At 37.0% G+C, this 20,605-nt stretch overlaps 1 protein-coding gene across 42 annotated transcripts in view; it reads right to left on the reverse strand.

The window, feature by feature from the left end:
* Positions 1-18,282, reverse strand: part of PTPRD (protein tyrosine phosphatase receptor type D) — a 1,159,824-nt gene extending 1,141,542 nt beyond the window's left edge. For all 42 annotated transcript variants that reach the window (XM_064736588.1, XM_064736631.1, XM_064736633.1 and 39 more), the window contains exons 1-2: positions 18,186-18,282; positions 17,803-17,910 (exon numbers count right to left, since the gene is read on the reverse strand). The gene's annotated coding sequence lies outside the window, so the exon portion shown is untranslated. The remainder of the gene's footprint in view (positions 1-17,802; positions 17,911-18,185) is intronic.
* Positions 18,283-20,605: the final 2,323 nt, after the last annotated feature.

The raw sequence follows: 20,605 nt of genomic DNA on the forward strand, positions 1-20,605 counted from the left end.
TAGAAGCCAAACATGGAATACAGATCTGCCTTACATAGCAAAACATGCCAGTAGCTATAAACAGAGTTAAGATTACACAATGCATTTGGTTTTCATATAATGATCTGCTGCAGTTGAGGAATCTATAGAAATCTTTTCTTCTGAATATCTAATGTGATACTACATAATTTCAAATATTTATACAAGACCAGTGTAATTTATATGTTAAGACATGGAGGGATATATAGTGCTGTTACATATTATTATTAGCATAGTATTACACATTATGGTATTAATAGGATAATGATACTTTATATAATATAGTTTTATATATATAAATGTGTTTCTGCATAAATTTCTCTTAAAATACAGTTAACAAAAAATTATTATTACATCTTTAACTAATCTCAGGTATGATGAAAGTAATACCTCAACTGCAAATCATTCAAAAATCAGAATCCTGCTATCTTCATACAGATGAGTCAAGTGCAGTTGCTTAAGATGTTCTGAAATGTGTTTCACACTACAGAAATTCTTTTATTGACATATGGAAGTGCTGAATACAGAAATATCTAGTGGAATTTCACTAGGGTCATCTCTGTGAAGACTTCTGCTGGCTTTTAATTTTTGCAAATGACCTAGATTGGTAAATTTGCTGATAATATAAAATTTGGAGGAAAACTGCATCCTTAGCAAGTGGTAAGACAAGTTTAAATTAATCCTGATTTTTTTTCTGTAACTCAGTTGAGATGCAGAAACTTAAATTTAATGTTCACAAATACAAAGCACTAAAAACTGAACATGTAAATAGTAAACTTGGACATTGTATGAAAAGATTTATACTAAAACAAGAAATCTGACTTATAGTAAATCACAAAAAATAAAGATGGTGTATATTTCATATATTCATTTAGATATATCAAAGCAAGATAAGGAAGCAATCTAAAATTCTTTAGAATTGCAGGTTGCAGATTTGTCATGTTGCACATTCATCTGGCAAGCTCTTGGAATATTCTGTGAACTTTTCATCATGACATTAAAAATAATGCATTTTTCACACTTAATCATTAGAGATAAAAGTGAAATTAGTCTCATTTTATAGGTGAGAATTTGAAATAAATCTGAAAAATAAACAAATTAAAATCCCTCAAGTTTTTAAAAGGATAAGGAAGTGATTTAACACATCCATACTTATCAATCAAACAGACTAACTTAAGAAATAGTATTTGGTAGTAGAGGAAACCACAGAAGCACTGAACAATTTGGGTTGGAAACAACGCTAAATCCAACCCACCTGCCATGAACAGAAACACTTTGCACTAGACCAGGTTGCTCAAAGCTGCATCCAGCCTGGCTTTGAACATTTCCAGGCATAAGGCATCCACAGCTTCTCTACCTTATCTGTTGCATTGCCTCACAACCCTCATGCTGAAGAATTTCCTCCCAAGATCTAATGCAAACCCACCCTCCTTCAGTTTGAAGCCATTGCCCCTTGTACAATCATGACAGCTATCTTGTGCAAAGTCCCTCTCCAGGTTTCCTCTAGGCACTCAGGGTACTGGAAGGCTGCAATAATGTCTTCCTGGTGAGTTCTCTTCTCCAGCGTGAACAACCTCAACTATCTCAGCCTGCTTTCATAGAAGAGGTGTCCCTGTTAAATGATACACCTAACCTGTTAAGTCTGGAATTAAAAAAATCATATTCTTCTCCCAGTTTTGACAAGAGGAGGCCAGGACAACCTCATATATAGACTAACTGCTTGTTTTTTAAATTTCTTATCAAGAATAAACTTTGTATGGAGATTACATGATCTATTACTCTGTTTTCGGTATGTTCTGGCTCATTCCTTTTAGGCTAAAAAATTGAACCAATGAGATGGATATTAGATATTAATATTAGATATTAGACATTAGATATTCATCATCATCATCATGAACCATACTTCTGTTGCCTATTAGAAACCTCCAGAATTTTAGGCATTGGGCTGCACCCTCAACCCTGCATCTGGGTTTGCTTAACAACTCACATATCACTGGTTTAGACAGCTGGCTTAAACAAGCTGTCTACTGTTTTGGAAACATCTATTTCGGGATTTAAAGTAATACTGCACCACAAAGAGAAGTCACATACAAGAGATTTGGAGTTCTGGATGTACAACGTTTTAATGTCCTTCCTACTTGGCCCTAAGTGTGTTGTCAAACAGCTTACACAATCCTGTGGATTTGTCAGGACCCAGAGTGTATGAACAAAATAAAAAAACACACAAATAATGCAGATGGGAAAAATACTTACATAACAAAATATATATTTATCTCTTTTCTTTTGTAAGACAACATTAAGAAACCAATATGACTATGTCACCACATGCAGATGAAGTCAGTGGGATCCCATGTTCATTCATGTGCAAAACCCTTACACACAGACACACACAATTTCAGGAAGGTTGCTGCATTAAATTAACTTCTCCTCTTCACATCTCATTCTTTTGAACCACTCTTCTTTGGAAGAAACTGTCAACAGGGACTTTATTTCAACATTCCTTTGTCCATTTAATTTGTGGCATCTTAGAAGCAAGATAAATTTGAAGAATTAAATATTACACTATGTGTCCTGATAACAGAAAACCACAGAACACTTGAGACCACTGGTTCTAATCTCATAAGTCTTCCATTCAATTCTGGGTCCACTCACATTTGCATTCAAATAGCTTCATAAGAGATATTTACCCCCGACACAACAAGTTGCTGAGTATCTTCAGTGTACATAATTTTGTAATCTACAGTAGAGAGACAGTCAGAAAGCTGTTTCCTGACAGTGCAAATATGTTTGCTTGCTTTTTCTTTTTTAATTTATTTTATCTGTTTTCTTCTGCATGCAAATATGTCTACAAACATATGAGCAAAGTGAAAAATAATTCATACATGCTCAAAAAAAAAAAACCCATGACTATCATATGTAACAAGTTTACATTTATTTCTTCATTTAAGAAAATCAACACATTTTATCTGAAGATAACAAAGCATTCAGTTTTTTATATTATGACAGCATTATCTTGAATGAAAGAAATAACATATAATCAGGAACTCTAAAATTCCAACTGTTATTCTCAGCATTTACACCAGGAATCAATACTTCAGGTAGTTCAGGGTCGTTAAGTCAAAAGTGACGTCAGATATCATCTTCAACTGAAGATAAGTGCATTTAAGATAACTATATTTTGCCTCCTATTTTAGCAGTTAAACCGCACTTTTGAATACCAAACACTCTTAAAACAAAAAAAACCCAACTATTAAAAACCCCCAAAAAACAAAACACATGCAACTTTTTATCAGCTGAATTTGTGTTACTTCTGTCTCACCCCAAAAAATTGCTTGCAAGCCAATTTGCATTGATTTGTACCACTGCATACTGCATTATTTCATCTTTGCCTTTTCTATTTGTATAGAAAGCACAAGGATCTTTAAATATATGTAAACCATAAAGGAGATTTGCATACAAAAGCCCACTGCAGTACACATTACTTAAAAGTCATGCCTGCTATTTAAAACTGTTTATTTGCAGGATAACATAACACAGGATTTTTTTTTTTTGAGACAGAAATATTCTTTCCAGTTTGAGAATATTTTGAAATTAACGAGTTATTATAAACATCTGTTTATAAATTATTATAAACGGCTATTATAAACAGCTGTTTTACCTAAGTCATTTGATAGCCATCAAGTTCAGTGACTAATAGCAAAAATTAACAAGTGCCTTGCATTTTTTTGATCTTGATCTATTTAATTGATCACATCACTGAACGGAAGGTGTCATAGTTCCACAGTGCCGGGGATCCAAAGGTTTGATTTCTCCATACTGAAAGATATAGTCTATTTTGAAGAAAAACATCCATGTCACCCAATCAAAAGAAATAAGCCATTTACTTATTTTACCATTTGCATTTCAAAGAAGTAAATATATGAAGATTTTACTTCATATGTTTTGAGGGAAAAGAAGAAAACGTTATATACACTCCTGTTTCAGGGTCTTAGCACAGCTTGGCTAAATTACTAAAATAATACTAGATTCCATGATTTATAATTCAAACCATATGTCAACCTCAACAGGAAAAAAAATCCATTTTAATCATGCTTTCCAGTTCTTATAATACATGTTTTTTAAAAGTGACCTTTGAAAAAGAGCATAGGACCTTCTGCTTAAACTGAAGTCTTAATTAACACAAGAATTCCTGTATATAAATTAATTTAATCTGGGTTCCCAAATTTTGGACCAAACTACAAATTATTTGCAAGCCTCACTAAAAATTATTCACAAGCCTTCAGTACTTCGAATAGCTGAACGATCTTTTAAAGTTCCATAAACTCTTTTCTCTAAACAAGGCATTCTAACAGCACAAGTAAAAACAGGCAACATCTATGTAAATAAAAAAGGATAATGGAGCAAAACAACAACAAAAAGATAATCACCCACTTAGTAAAAAAAGTATAAGTAAAGACTTTGTCTTTTAAGGAATTTTTGCCCTGAAATCAATTTGGAACCAAGGTCTCTAATAATTTATAGGTTTCATAGTAACAATCCAGGAGACAAAAGCACAAAACCTTCTTTTTAGAGTCTTACTATAAATGTGGCATGTTTGCAGCATATTTGGCCTCACTTTCATTGTGTTTACAATATGATTTGATGTGCCATGGGAATGACTAGCAGTCTATAAGGAGAATCAGCGTCCTAAACTGAATTGAAAACCAACTGAATTGCTCTCCAATGACACTGGCTCATGATCACGTAACAAGAATTCACTTATAAATAAAGAATAATATTTCCATTTAGATAAGAGGCATTAAGCAACACCTGATCTGTTTTAACAGAAAAAAAAGAGTCTCAGTGTTATTTCTCACTCTCCCTAATCATCATTCCAGGACATTTCCAAGAATCTAATTATAATGCAGTATCACTGAAGATTTTTCATCAGCAGGACCTGGAGCTTGCTACTGATTTCTGGTGAGTACAAAGCCCAAGGGCTCCTTAGATCATGTTGATTTTATAGTCTCTATATTCGACAAGCAGGCAGTGTGTTTTATGACGTAGACTAGGAACCGATAAAACAAACCGGTTCCCACCTATCAAGCTACCAGAAAAAAAATATAATTTTTCTTGCATTATGAGAGAGACTATTTTTAAGTCAGCTATTTATCCCTGCAATTACATTTATTAGAAGGAATTGTTAGAGATTTCTGGCAGTGATTTTCATAATTAAGATTGTGTTTTTTCTATGGCCCAAAATTAAGCACGTGGGACAGTATATCCAGAGGTGGAATCATCATCCCTGGAAGTAATCCAAAAAATCCATGTTGATAGGGCCCTTGAGGACATGGCCTAACGGTGGTGATACTCAGCTGATGTTTGGGCTTAATGATCATTCAAGTAATCTCTAGCCTAAAGATTCTAGATGTAAGACACTGTATGTCCCACAGTATTTCAGGTCAAAATAGAACTCAGTGCAATATTGTAAGTTTCTGTAAGAATGTGTATTTACAGTTAACTTTTGCTTAACTTACCAAGTAACAAAAAGCTGTTACTTCTTGAGACATGTAGTCAAATAACTATGTTAGCAAGCCAGGCAACAGAGTGTGGAATAAACCAAGATGCTGCCAGAAAACAAAACAATTTACAATTTACAATATAACTACAACCATACAGTCATCTTCAAGATGTAAAAAAAAAAAAAAAGAATTCCTACTTTAATTTAAAAAATGTTTTGAATGGCTATTTCTTCAGTAGCTAGTAGATTCTGCTCTTTTGGTTTACAGGTGTGACAACACATAAACCATTGTTAAAAGGAGGAAACCACTCACCCAAATTGTGTCAACTTTGTCTGACTACTTACATTTTCTGGGTAGTGATGAACTTGCATAAAAGAAGCACATGAAAAAGTACCCTTGCTTTATTAGCTATGCCAGCTGGGCTCAGCTGTCCTCTGATTAACATGGAGGCCATTATTCTGTGACATTCATATTTGCATGTAAAGTGTACCTTCGGACCTCAGTATAGCTGGCTCTTCTTATTTTATATATCATCTGTGCTTCCACTGCAACTATTTGATTTATGCAACATGCTGCTATATTTAATAGTGATCCATGCCTTTCTAGTGCCCACATACTTTAATTTCCAATTTTTGAAATCTTTCCAATAATTTCATAGTGGAGGGAGGAAGAGGAGCATTCTATGTGTCAGTCTTTCCTCAGAAGCATATATAAAAATCATTCTATAGCCTTCTCCAAACAAAAAAACCCTGCTAATCAGCATGGAAAATATTAAAAAAAAAAAAAAACACCAAAATTAGTACTTAAATTAACATAATATCAACTTACTGGAACAGCTTACATTTTGAATAGCTGCATTTTGAAATATGCATAATTAGAATAATGGAGATTTCTTTTGTATTTTCACTAGTTCTAACACTTTAAAGACGGTTGCTTTCAAATACCACTGTGAAAATAAATAGAACATACAATTATATCTCATCATATAAGAGTTATAATAATGTTAACATTACAATTTGATATTTTGTGGAAACTCTGTTTCACCATGAATTTACACACAGTGTACATTACACTAATTTCCTTTTTTATTGCAGTTTTGTGAATAAAATTTGCCTATGGCTATGTGGATATACCAATCTTATTAATTTGTGTTTTTATAATCAATCTATAGTTTAATTTAAATTGCAAATTTCTAAGGGCTAAAAAAGGCCTCCTGGAACTACCTTTGAGGAGAGATGTGACAAAGACTTAATTCCTGGTCCCAGGAGGGAAGGAAAAGATTGCGCCATTCCTCCAGATTCCTGTCCACTGCCTTCCATGTAAGACTTTTATTGATGGAAGGCACAAAGTAACTCTTGTTAGAAGCAGTGTAAGTCTAGCAGTGCAATGCTCTTCTTGATTGGTTATCTTTGCTTCATAGAACTGCCCTACCTGGTACTTTCTGTAACTCCTCTCTTATTTATAGCTCAAAACACACAGCAGCTCCTGATAGTAAAGTGCTATCAGGATATAGGGACAGTTGTGCAGGGCAATACAAGTCAATTAAAACTTCAGTTACTGTTCCAATAATAACTGAACATGTTGGTCACACTTGGGTTTTTGTGGGTTTAGTTTTGGATTTTTTTCGCCCTGCAAAAAGGAATAGACACCTATATAAATTTTTAAACACCTTGTTTTCAGATTTTACAAGTTATTGTTCCTACAGGGCTATACTGGATAAAAATCAAATTATGCTTGTATGTCATCTTTTTCTTCTTCACTATCACACATGAATATCTTTCACAAGTAACATCTTAGTTCCCTCCTAACACTGCTAAACCCCAATTTAATAGCAAAGCAAACAAAAAAGTATATTGTTTACTCGGCTTTTATATTTTTCCTTGAATATTAGGCAACAAAATAAAATCTACTTCCTCTGACATTAGCAGTGCGGTCTTGCTGTCAACCATAAGGTAAAGCCATTATTATTTTTAACATAATTATTATACATCTTTCTTATTATCCCCCAAGTTATATCTGTCTTGCAACTTTTATTTGATTCAGACATAAATGAGAACAAAATATAATATAATACTTTTGGTAACATTGAGTGAGGTTAAGTTATGAAAATCTCAAATTGACATATTTTATTTCATTTTATTTTTGGTTTGTTTCCCCAAGTCATTAAAGAGCAGACAGCCAGTGAATCACCATAGACAGATGTTACAGTTTGCATAAACTGGAATTCCACACTACAAGGATGAGGGATATATATTTTCATGATATTAGATGAAGCAATAAAAAGTTTTTCTTGGATCTTTTTTTCTGCTTATGAAGCTTCTCTATTCTTTGTGATTATAAGGATAATTTTGGAAAATCTCTTCATCTACTGATTATGGAAAATGTTTCTGGCTCACAAACAAGATCCATACTATTGCCTTTATACAGCCTTGATAGATGGAGATCTCTGTCTGTAAGAGTCGTCTCTCATGCATGCTAGTTGCAATACTCTTTTACTAAGCTGAACACTTATATTTCTTTTTCAACAATCATTTAATGAGCATAATATCCAAGTGACTTCAGTAAATCCCAAACTTTCTGTCCAAACCAAATGCCGTCAAAAGTTAGATACAAATAGTATTATCACTGTAAGATTTATCCTATCAACTCTGCTTCTACACCAAAATCAATAACCCTGACCTCAAAAGAAAATATTACTGCCAGTAATCTTTACTGGTTGCATAATGGTCAAAATGTCAATAATACAAAAACAGAAAAAACACCTCAGTATAATTATATTACACTGATCTCTAGGTCTATCTTTCTTTCCAAAATCAGGAAAAGGTGACCTACCAAAGTAGCAAATAAAAAAAAGGTGGTGTGACACTACACAGTTCATCACATTAGTCTCAGAGGCACCAGCATAGTGTCAGAGCAGGAAAGCACACAAGTTGATCCTGTGGATGGACTGTAATTAGCAGTATAAGATTTTGGACTCCATCAATTTGTACATAATTGACAAAAGAGGAAAAAAATATGACAAAACAAGCAAACAAAAGCTTGTTTCTGAATTTGAAGACAGGGATGTCACTTTCAACATGCGCAGATTCATACATGCATGACAGGATTTCTAGGATGTCTCCAAAATATAATTAATCTAATTATGCTGATAGCTAAGCACAAGTGTTGATTAAGGGAGCTCTGTTAGCATCAGATATAATTAGCATAACATGAAAAAATCCTTGCCTTTGGGAAAGGCAAGGAGGAAAGGCAAAGTTCTAGATACAACATCAGAATATAGACGTGCACAATTCATAATCCTGAATGCAAATGAACATGCAATTGTATATGTTCTTTATTTTCTGAAATACCTGTATGGAACTGGCTGCATTTGTTACGAGAGAACATTAGCCTTGCACTGAGCAACTACCTGAGGGCATCTAAAAGGCATAAATCACCTATGGTCAGGCGACCAAAACTTGAACTTGAAAGAGAGTGACATCGGACTTGACACTGCACCAGAGACCCGAATAACATGACTGTTACTGAGGATTTCTTCCATTTCTGTTATCCATTTTCTACCCTCACTTCCTTTTCTTCCTCATCATGCTTCTTTTAACAATTTCTTTTTTTTTTTTGTATACAATGAAACAAAAATTGCGATTTTATTTTTTTTTTTCACAAAGCCTAATTTAAGTAGCCAAGAAATGCTTGGTTAAATAAATGTCATAATTAATGTCTTTTTCAATTTGTTCAGCATTGACAATTGATAAAATTAACAGAACACACACATTCATAGATTTTCTTCTCTTTCCCCAGTCAGCTCTCAAGCCTACCAAGACCTGTCAGAGCAGTGGAGAGGGAAAAAAAAGATGTAATCTTATAACTGCACTTCAGTGTTATTCAAAGACACTAACACACCTAAACTCATCCCAAAATTCATAAATGTCCATTTTATTGATTCTGTAGCAGAACTCTATCAGTTACTTTATCTCTTCACCTACACAAGGAAGCATCTGAAATTTACATAAGCTGGAGTGTTTTCTTTCTCATTTTTATCAGTTTGGGAAAACACAAAGTAGGTTGAGGACATCACCCTTAAAAACAAATTCTTACCCCAGAAGGGCCACTATGCTTAGGATCAGTGAGGGAGAGCAGAAATCTAAATTATGATCTACTTTGAAAATAATTAGACACTCTAGCTGTGCTACAGCCTTCTGCAAAGGAAGGGTAGAAAAAAATGGGACAATGGGAAAAAGTGGAAAAGGCTGCTTCCATGCTGAGAAGATAAAAGAAGATTCTGAGCAGAAATATATTTGGATACATTTCAATTTATTATTCCATGTAGAATATGACAATGAAAATATCCAGGGATTGCATTTCCACACTTACAGAAACCTGTGGAAACCTAAAGTTGATGATGAAAAGCAGATGCTGCAGCACAATTATTTTTGTTAAGCCAAATGCAAAGATCACTTTTCTCTAATAATCCTAGAATAGAAAAGAAAGAAACAAACAAAAACCTATTGGGGGTTTTCAAATTAAAGAGATTTTAAAATAGGGCAAATCATGCATTTTGGTTAGGTCAAGGGAGCACAACCTGTATGAAAGCTGCTTAGGAAATTTTTTAATTCTAGATTTTTTTTTTCCTTAATACAGATTGCCCAGAAAAAACGAATAACAGCAAGAACACAACAAAATAGTAATAATTTTGTAAAAAATAAAAAAATTCAAACCACATTTCCTGTCCATTTTATTCCATCAAATGGCCTTCAGCAGATATCATTATTGTTTTTACTACTTTGCCTTTTTTCTCCATTAGAATGAAGGATTGAAAACAAATGGCAAAGGAAACCCACTGCACTTTGTTCTACAAATGCAGAATATATTAATTTGAAACACTTCCCTTTTGAATCATTTTCCTTTTTCTCCAAGTAACAATTATTGTGTGCTGTTTATCCAATTAACACTGAGAAACTTAATTTTGCTGAAGACTTTCACAGATATGGGTAGCATGGTTAAGAATATTTGGTTACCCAAGTATACCAACCTTCATATCTTTTGGCAGCTCTTGAAGATTTGCTGTCCATTGTACACTTTCTAGCTGATGCATTTGACAAAAGAATTTCCAATCTCACTGACTGATTGTTGCTTCAATGAATTGTCAGAGGACACTGGGTGTACATGGAAGAAGAGAAGTCAAATCAACCCACTCTAAAGTCTACACACTGAAAAAAAACAGGCAAATCAATTTTTGCAGCGTTTCAACTATAGCTACCCAGTAATCTTAGGAAAAAAAAAAGGAAAACAAAAACAGGAAGATTGGGACAAATTGTGTAAAAAAGCCATTAGTATATCTTTTACTCATAGGGAGAAAGGAAAGTTTCACAGAGTATTTGTGCATAAAACTGAAGAAATGGCTAAATTATTCAAAGGGGAACACAGGTTATCACTATATTAATGCAAGAGTTCTACTTTTCTCCTTATTTTTTGTTAAGTACTCCATTTGGTATGCTAATGATGCCAGACCATAACTACTGATGTCAAATTTGAAATTAATGAGCTTTGCTGTGCAGATTTCTGTTTGTGAAGGAATACCAATGAATAATGCGACTTTTCATTAGGAATATTTCTATGAATGGTATGCACACAAATTATACTAAAGGTTGTAGACAACTAATTATTTGAAACTCACTTTTATGACTTATCTGTACCTACAATTTTCAGAAATTTGTAACATATAAAAAAGTTAGCCAAATTTTCTCTCAAAGAGAAATTCTTGGCATATTCATAAATACTTCTGCTAACAAATGTAGAATATGTCAGTGATAATGATTTAATGTTGATCAAACCTCTCCCAGTGCATTCCTCCCATCACACAAATTTTTCAGGTTTCAAGATCTCATCCAAATATATTTCAAGTCTGATTTCTTTTGTTATAAACTTGAATATTCTAGTTACATGACAGTTTGGGAGTTGGTTTGCACTACTAATGCATCAGTATAGTAACATCATGGTCAAAGTGCACAAAAATTAAGTCAAAAAACCACACACTTCCTTCAGGAAAACCTAGATAGAGAAAAGTATCAGCTGTAATTTTATACTATTATGTTTTCTGATAAAGACAAAACTCTTTATGGTTTTCTATCTCTCTGAAGAAGCCTGAGAATGCCATCTGGCAAGCTTCAGTTCCAACAAGTAAGGGAAAGCAACTCATGCTTAGACATAGACAGTGCACACGCATTCTCTTTGAACCCTTTCCATTGAGACCTGATGATGCTTTGAGCTTTGCCTCACAGCATCACAGCATAGTCCTTTTAATTTAAAAGAAAATCTTTAAAAACTAAGATCATGCACCACCTCTGATTGTTAAATTGATGGAATGGATATCCTTACGTCATTTTACCCAAATGAAGGGCAAGTCACACATAGTTTTAGTTTATCTTTTTGTTACTGCCAGTAATTCTGTAGCTACCTAAGCAAGAGTTACATCACTGCTCTACCTTATGTGCAAGAATTCAGACTATGTTGTGCTTCATCAGACGTTGAATACAGAACTGGCCTTTAAGGTTAAAAGGAAGTCCTTCAACATAGATTAAAAATTTGTACAATTAGTGTTCTTATTTAAATCCTGCTTAGAAAACAAAAAAAAATCATATACTAAAAATTAATATTCTATGTTAGATCTAAGTGCAGTTAGTTACAGTATGGAGAACTTTTTTATTTTTTTTTAACTAAAGACTGAAGAAAACCACATTTGACTAAAAGATCAAGCAGAATGAGGAGAACACCAAACTACTTTAAATGCTGGTTTATGTAGTACAGGGTCTGGTGAGACTTTATGCCTTGCACCACAATGAAGGGTACATTTTAAGTGTGTAGGGGTGAGACAAAGAAAGAATGCGTCAAAGCTAGAGCAAACTTACTTTGCCTGACATACTCCCACATTGACTGTTAAACTGCTGCATGAGAGTCTAAAAATCACTTCACTTTCAGACTACAGTAGATGCAATTGTTCTTATGCAGCAGTTACTTCTGCTGCAGTACCCGTAAGAATTACTGTTCCCAGAAGACAGATTGGTGTACACTTCCAACCTGCTGCCAGCAGAGGACCTTTATTCAGGCTGGTCACCTTAAATCAATCATCATCGTGAAGCAATTGAGCTGTCACCCATGAGAAGCTCACCAGCTGGGAGGACCACTCTGGAAATGAGAGCTCACCTTACCCACACAGTTTCCGTGATACCTAGAAGAGCTAAATAATCCCACTTCCCATTAAGCTCATGAGTCCTCCTTTATGTTCACAGACAGTCACCCCAGCTGAAGCAGCTTCCCCTCAACCCACCTTTTCACTGCAAACTAAAAGCATATGCGTTTAACATTTCAGTACTGGGCAGTGTAACACATTTTGCAAATGAGCTAGGTAACCTAAAACCAAATAAAAAGCAGCATCCTGGAGAAAGAGTGATTTCCTGAATGCCATTGTGTACAGCTCTTATTTTTTAAATTCAAAAGAAAAGCAGAATGCACCATATGCACCAAAACATCACCTTACCTTTTGAGAAGCCATCCTGAAATACATGAAAAATTCAGTTTAAGCAGCTTTTCACAATGGGATGCAACACAAATATGGGACTGCCTGATGTAGAAAAACATTTTTCTAAACCAAATATTTAGACAAAGCAGAGTACTGGGCCTGTAATATGTATCTATCTGTTAATTAGCAACTATATGAGCTCATGCTGCTTACAGCTGGAACAAATCCCCCACAGCATTCTCAGGAAAATCATCGGACTATTCAGAGCCTTCTTCATATTGCAAACATACACATCTAGAATTCTCTTTATCCAAACACATCTCCAAAATCCTAATTTTACTTTAAACATAGTCTAAGTACATAATTTGGAAAGTATAATAGTATTTCAAAGAACTTTAAAGGCATTTGAAGCATGACTTTATTCAGCAAAACTTTAAAACGTACTAGTATTTTGATCAATTTCACAGTGTTGCTGGCAGAAATTTTATAAAACTGATTTTAGAAACCAGATTCTGCAGTAGCTAATCAGTTAAAATTTTATTCAACTAGACCTTCTTTTTATGTATTGACAAGAAAAACTCCACTTTTTAGAAGTGGCTACAAAGTTGCCAATACAGAAATATAGAATGTAAAGAATACAATTTCTTACACAATAGTCTAAATAAAGCATATTTAACAGAATATAAATGTAAGACAAATAGGATCATTTATGCAACTATTGACAACAAATGAAAATAGATCAGTAATTCAGCCTTCATATTGACCATAAAAGTAGTAAATTTGCAGCAATTCTCTGTTTTTTGATAGCTTTTCTGTTATTGTTTCATGCTGGATCTCACAAAAGAAGCTACTAGAACGGATAAACTGAAAATCAAACAGCATCTAAAAGCATTAAGAATTATTAAAAAAAATCTCCCAATATGCATTCCTTTTGCCTGTGTGTCTGTTTCCTTCTTGTAGTCATTATTATCAAATATATTTAGTTCTCATTTGAGAATTAATTCATGCCTACTGCCTATTTCCTACTAGAATTTGTGTTTGCTACTAAGTATTTTTAATCACAATCAAATATGTCCAAAACCATATACTTTAACTGCACTTCTTGTCAATATTTTGTGACCCCATTTCTATCATTATGTTGTCACTGTGACACAATGTGCCTCGCCAACTTTGTCAGAGTTTGCTACGATTTTAGCTGCAAAACTTCAAGGTGGAAAGTCGAAAAGAAAAAGGGGTAACATAAAATCTCTTTAAGAAACTTCTAGTTGTATGTGTGGAAAACAAAACAAAATAAAACACCACATATACAGGCATTCTCCAGCTCAAGTACATTTGAATTTGAGCTCTTTCTATGGCCTTTTCACTTCTTTTTTTTTTCTATTTTAAAGAACACCCTGAACGTCTCTTCCGCCTTAGCCATTTTCCACACAATCTTTATGGCTACTAATGAAGGAAAAAACCTACTTTCCTTGAGTACAGTTATCAAAATCCAAAACCCTAAATTATAGAACATCCATATAAATGTTAAATTTATATTTGCTGGTTAGGAGGTCTTTAAAGTGATAGTAAATCAATACAGCTTATTCTAATTACGTGAGATTCAGGTACCAATCTCTTTTTGTACTAAACAAGCTTCGGAATGATGAAAAGTATCAGTGACCTTTTCCTATATGCTGAACTCACTTGTTTTCCAATTAAGCCAACAATGACACCTTTGTTTCTCCAACTAGTTACAGTACTTCAATTCTGTAGAACTATTACCCCTATACACACAAAAGTTATCAATGAGGTGTAAGTTCTTAAAAGAGCACAGACAAACCAAGATTAAAGCATCAGTGTATTACTTGATATTTACCACATTCCCCATTTTAAAATAGTTTGTGCTATCAAGCAGTATGTTTGTTTGTGTACTGTCAGTTTCTTCAGCAAAGCCACATTTAGCAAAGAACAAAGAAGGAAACACTGACATTATTTTTCCATCAGACTTTATCACCACAAAGTTTGGTGGGAGTTCAGTATATTAAGTGATTAATGCTGACAATGTTTGTTGGCTTTGGCTTCTGAAAACTAATCTAGGTATCTAGGTATCTAGGATTTTACTAGTAAGAAATGTTAAATATGCACATGTCAGAGGAATTAATCATTGATTCCCTGTAGACTGCTTATATATTTCATCAGACTATTATCTGATCTGAATAATAAGAACAATTGCATAATAAACCACATTACTGCTGACACATGCAACTTTGTTAAATCAGTTAGGTATTTGCACAGCAATAGGTGTTCTTAAAGTCCTCTCATTTCTTCTGAATCAGATTGACCCAATTTGACATTTGCCTATGTCAAAAACTCATAATTGTACCTGAATATATAATCAAGTACAATATGTATCACATTTAATTGCCATGATTTGGCACAGGTCATTTCCCACAGTATTAATTACAGCAAAAGTGGAGTGTGTTTTGAGTACTTTTTCATATAGATTCTAAAGCATTGCCACAACATATCCTAGATTAATGAAAATCCCAAAGACAAATTATGAAGACTGTGCTCCAACTAATAAAGACATTGAGTAAATAGACATTTAAGCTAAACTGGACAACATTGTTCCTATCTGGTTAGTCAAGCACTTTTTTTATTTTATTTTTTTTTAATAGACACACCGTTAGACATTCAACACTGCTGCATGTTTGGAGCCACCTAGCAGAACTGAAAGCTTAGCCTAATAAACTTCACTGCATGCAGTCTCGAAACAGTTCATGCAAATTAGCTGGATATATTATTTTAATGCGCTGTCCACAGGGAGTACAATACAGCAATGAGCCATGTCAAATGTTACTAAGTCATTTAGAAAAAAGTGAGTAAAAAGCGCTTTTTCTTAAACTGAAAGGTAAATTCATAGTACTAAAACACTATCAGTAGGATTCCTTACTAAGTCAGAAAATGTGTTATCCTTTAATTAAAAGTTCACGAGTTCATGGGGTATTTTTTCTGTCGTAAATGGCAATTACCAAAAGACTACTTTAATGCAATATGAAAGTCACCCTGATTCACTGTCTAAGAACTTGCACCCTATGCTTTGTAATTCCTTCCTAGCTCTAAGATTATGAATACCTGAAAGTAACTCTGAATGTCATCCATCTGCTACTGCAGATTTAGTCTTTCCTGCTTGTGTCACATTAATTTCCTAAGTAAATTTTGCTAGTTTTCTTTACTGTTGTGACATAAACTACTTTCTTTACTTTAGGAAGAAATGCATTTGATTTGACCCTGATAAACTTTCACTCCTAGTGACATTCATTAGTTGTCACTGATTTTAAATTACACCTGAAAGTGTACTATGAATTCTACATTTCGAAGTTTAATAAAATGCATTTGTAAGTTCATGTTTAATGGCTTCTAACAGCACTACTTTATTCTGATTAGGTGAACAGTAAAGACCTAATATATATGATATTTGAGTTGTATTGTTTATTTACAGCAGCCCCTCTTATTCTGAATTTGTACTGTAAAATAAACCATATTTGCCAAGAATTTGTAAAGACACAATTTTAATTTATTCTAATTCAAATCCACATTGTCCCTACAACAGATACAACACACGAAGAATTTAAATCCAAGTCCGTTTGGCCAGAATAGAGAAAAAATGCTGAAATGATATTGATTCCTTTCAGTACATTCAAAAACACCTGACTCAACTGTATTTCTACTGACATAACACTGAGGTTTTATTTAGATATTAGCAAACATGAGCAAACGTTTTCATTGCCATACCTGTCATTGTTATTTCTTTTCTCTACCTAGGAAACAGTTAACCCTCAACTACTAATACTAGCTGTCTCCCTTACCAGAAAAGGGGCGAATGTCAATAACGGGTCCACTGTCCCAAGAGAATAAATGCCTGCAAAAGTTCTCCTTCCCAGATGCAGATATATTTAGTGCTGAACAACACCTAACAGCAGACACTTCATGACATACATTTATATGATCTTCATACCTTCTGTTAACTCTACAGCTCAGCCAGCAAACCTCAGTTCCACTGCTCATGACACCCTTTTAAATGAGTTTATCTTTTTGTTTCCCCTAGATCTTTCTCACCTATCGAAAACAGTGCCATCAGTACTTTTGAATATGCCCTATAAAAGCCCTTAGAAAGAAAAGCTGTTGTCTAGAGCTGTCATCCTCATCAGAAGAAAAAATATACACACATTTTATACATATAGATCTTGATGAAAAATTTAAGAACTTCAGAGACATGGACTAAAAATGCTTACAATTGAATGCGGACAAAAATATTCTTAGCATCTTTAACTCAGGCACATTTCATATTAAACTGAATGTCCTGTCACCTGCCATTGCTTTGCAGGTCAGACCATTCTGCAGACCCCTCCTGAGGGAGTATCTCTTTGTTTAGATTTTGTCTGTATTCTACCACATACCTGCACCTGCACTGAAATATGACATTACACAATACTTGCCACACTCAGTTTCTTTAAACAAGTATTCACCTTCAATTTTCTTCACTCATAAAAAATCAGCAACCCATTTAATGCACCCTCCCACTAAAAACAGTTCCAAGTTACCACGGCCAAGTTTCTCTCTGACCAGAGCAGTAACCAGAAAACACAATTGCATGCACATATATACACACGTATATACACATATATATAAGATGTATGTGTGTGTGTGCATATGTATGCGTGTGAATGCTAAGAAAAAGTCTGGAGACAAGTCCGAGAACATAGCAAGCACAGAGAATTTACTTACTAATGCTGTCCACTCGGACCTCTTTGGAAACCTGAAGGAGTCTCCGCTTTCCCCTCCTGCCAGTCAGGCGCCGCGTTGTGCCCCTAGTCCACACAGGCCCAGAAGGAACTGCAAAGAGAGAGAAGCACATGCCCCATCAGGCAGTTCTGTTTTGATGGGATCCAGCTCCGCTGCCGCTAGCTCCTGGGGGGTAACCCTGTTTTCAGAGCTGACTCCGACAAGAGTCATTCTTCCAAAGATTTTTTTTTTAATTTTTTTTTACAGTGATTTTAAATACCTAAATAAATAAATAAATAAAAAGGCATCCCGGGGCTCCTGCCCCTTAAAATTTGCGGGGGGAGGGGGTCTGTGGGGGGGCGGCGGGGAGGTGAGAGGTAAGGTACCTGCAACTCTCTCCGATGAGGCCGGCAGAGAGAGAGGGAGGGAGGAAAAGAACGACGAGAGGGAGGAGAGAGGGAGCGAGCGAGGGGTGGGGAGGAGGGGTGGGGGGTGTGCGTTGTGCGTGTGTGTGTCTGTGTGTGTGGGGGGCGGGGGGCGCTGGAGCGGCTCTCGGTGCGAGCACTGCCGTCTGCAGGCGGGCGGCGAGCGGCCCAAAGGGGGCTGCGAGGGCCGGGGCTCCCCGCGGGGCCCCGCGCAGCCCCCGCCGCCGCTCAGCCCGCTCCCCTGCATTTCCTTACCGAGCCACTTGATGGCCGGCAGCGGCGGCGGCCCCCCGGCCCCGCCGCAACTTTGGCGGCCGCGGAGCCTCGCCGCCCCCGCGGAGCTGGGGATGGGCAGGTGCCGCCGCCAGGTGCCGCGCCGGCCGCTGCCCGCGGAACTTGGCGACCGGCGGAGGGCGAGGGGCCGGGCCGGGCGCTGCGAGGGTGCGGCGGGGCTGCCGAGCCCCGCGCGTTGGCGCCGCAGCCGCGCAGGGAGAGCCCGGCGCCGGGAGCGCTCCGCCGCCCGCCTCCCCCGGCACTGCCGCCTCCTCCCACCGCGCTCCCCGGCGGGTGCCACAGGAGCGAGCTCCTCGCTATTAATAATAATAAGCCAGATCTCCACCTTCCTCTCGCCCTGAGAAAACAATTAATAATGCATTAAAATAATGCACCTTTAAAGCCACCGGCTGGCGATAATAAAATAATGTTACCACTACTTAAGAGAGAGCTGCTGTGGATGTGGTGGCGAGGCACGTTTTCCTATCATTCACATCCATATGTGAGCACACATTCTGCTTCTGGTATTCGTAAGTCTCTTTCCCGTACCAGAGCAACTATCATTATCACCATCAAAGAGAAAGTCTCCAAAGCTGAGTGGAGACACCGAGTCCCCAGGTGGCTTCTGTGGCTGGGCTGCAAGGAGGGCACCCTCCCCCTCTCTTCCGTTCGCCCCAAACCAATCTCATCTCTTCTCTTTTTCTTATACCGGTGGGTTAAACTCTACGTTTGGCCCTTTTAGTGTTTTCCCTTCCGTTCCTCCCCTGACGGTAGTTTGTGTGTTTTAAATAAAGATTTCATTCTGCCAACCCGCAGGAAGCTTTTAACAAGATGCAGCTGAGCGTGTCGATATCTTATATCTTTTTACTGCTGCTCCGGCGTGTACATCAACTCCAAATTCCTTTCTTTTCTTCTCCGCCTGATACTGTAGCATCTGAGACGGCGGTGGCGACAGAAGCGGAGCGCTGCTCCCGAGGGGGCACTTTTACTTTGCCCTCAAAGTATCTCCCAGCAATGAGACCCCTCGGTGCCGCCTCCCCTCCCTCCTGTCCCCCTTGCCCCCCTCCCCGTTCCCGCTTCCTCACAGCAGAATGCTGGGGTGATTGCTGTAAGGTTTCCAGTTCCACTGATAACACTGCGCGGTCTGAGAACAGACGGGCTGGGGGGAGGGGATTTTCGTTTTAGTTAAGAATACAGTTTTGTGGTCGCGCTATTTTTAATTAAGATTTTTCCAGAAATAGATCCCATCGAGATTTAATTTACAAAGGTACTTCTAACTCCGGTCAACACCGTCTTACAAGAGGAATATTTTCAATCATTTGCCTCGCCACAACAATGCACAAATGTTTGTCACAGACCTTAAATGTTATGTGAATTTTTTTTTAAAAAAAAGGATTTTGTTGTTGAGGTGTCTTTGTGTACTAGGGAGTTTGACTGGGGGGTGTTTTAGTGCTTTTGGGTTTAGGTTGGGGTTTTTTTTGGTGGGTTGTTTTTTTCATTTTCCCTTCATCTGCATTAAAGTTAAACTTTGTTCAGTATGCCGGCTACCTCCTATTGATTTCTGGGGTTTAAGAAACACTTCCCCCCTCCTCCGGGGATTTTTTGTAATCAAGGTGATTTCTTTCCGCGATAGGCGTTTCCCAGCACTTAGATGCGCAGTTCCATCTCTCTGGTCCCCTGCCACTCCACAGATGCTGAGCCGCAAGCGCTGCCTCGTGCTGTGGCGGCAGGTTGAGCCTGAGGAGCGGCGCGGAGCCGGCCTGGGGCTCTGCAAAGGCCGAGCGCTCCTGCGGATCAGCATCCCCGCCGCCCACGGGCTCGGCACCGGGTCAGGCGAGCGGCCCGAGCGAGGGACAGGGGGATCCCTCCCGTCCTGGAGGTGGCGGAGGGCGCGCATCCTCCTGCGGGCATGATTTCATCTCCGAGGTTCATCCTGCGCGAACCAGAGCTACCCCTGAAAGAGTATAGGCGACGAAGAGCACCTGGTGCTACTGACTATTGCCGGCTTTTCTCTGAGCTTCACTTCAACTCAATTTGACCTAGTTTGAGGCATGAAGGTTCAGAGTTTGGGGGGAGGGGTGGGAAGGACAATGAAAGAAGAATAGAAA

Source organism: Zonotrichia leucophrys, chromosome Z, assembly GCF_028769735.1.
Source record: "Zonotrichia leucophrys gambelii isolate GWCS_2022_RI chromosome Z, RI_Zleu_2.0, whole genome shotgun sequence".
NCBI classification, from domain to species: domain Eukaryota; kingdom Metazoa; phylum Chordata; class Aves; order Passeriformes; family Passerellidae; genus Zonotrichia; species Zonotrichia leucophrys.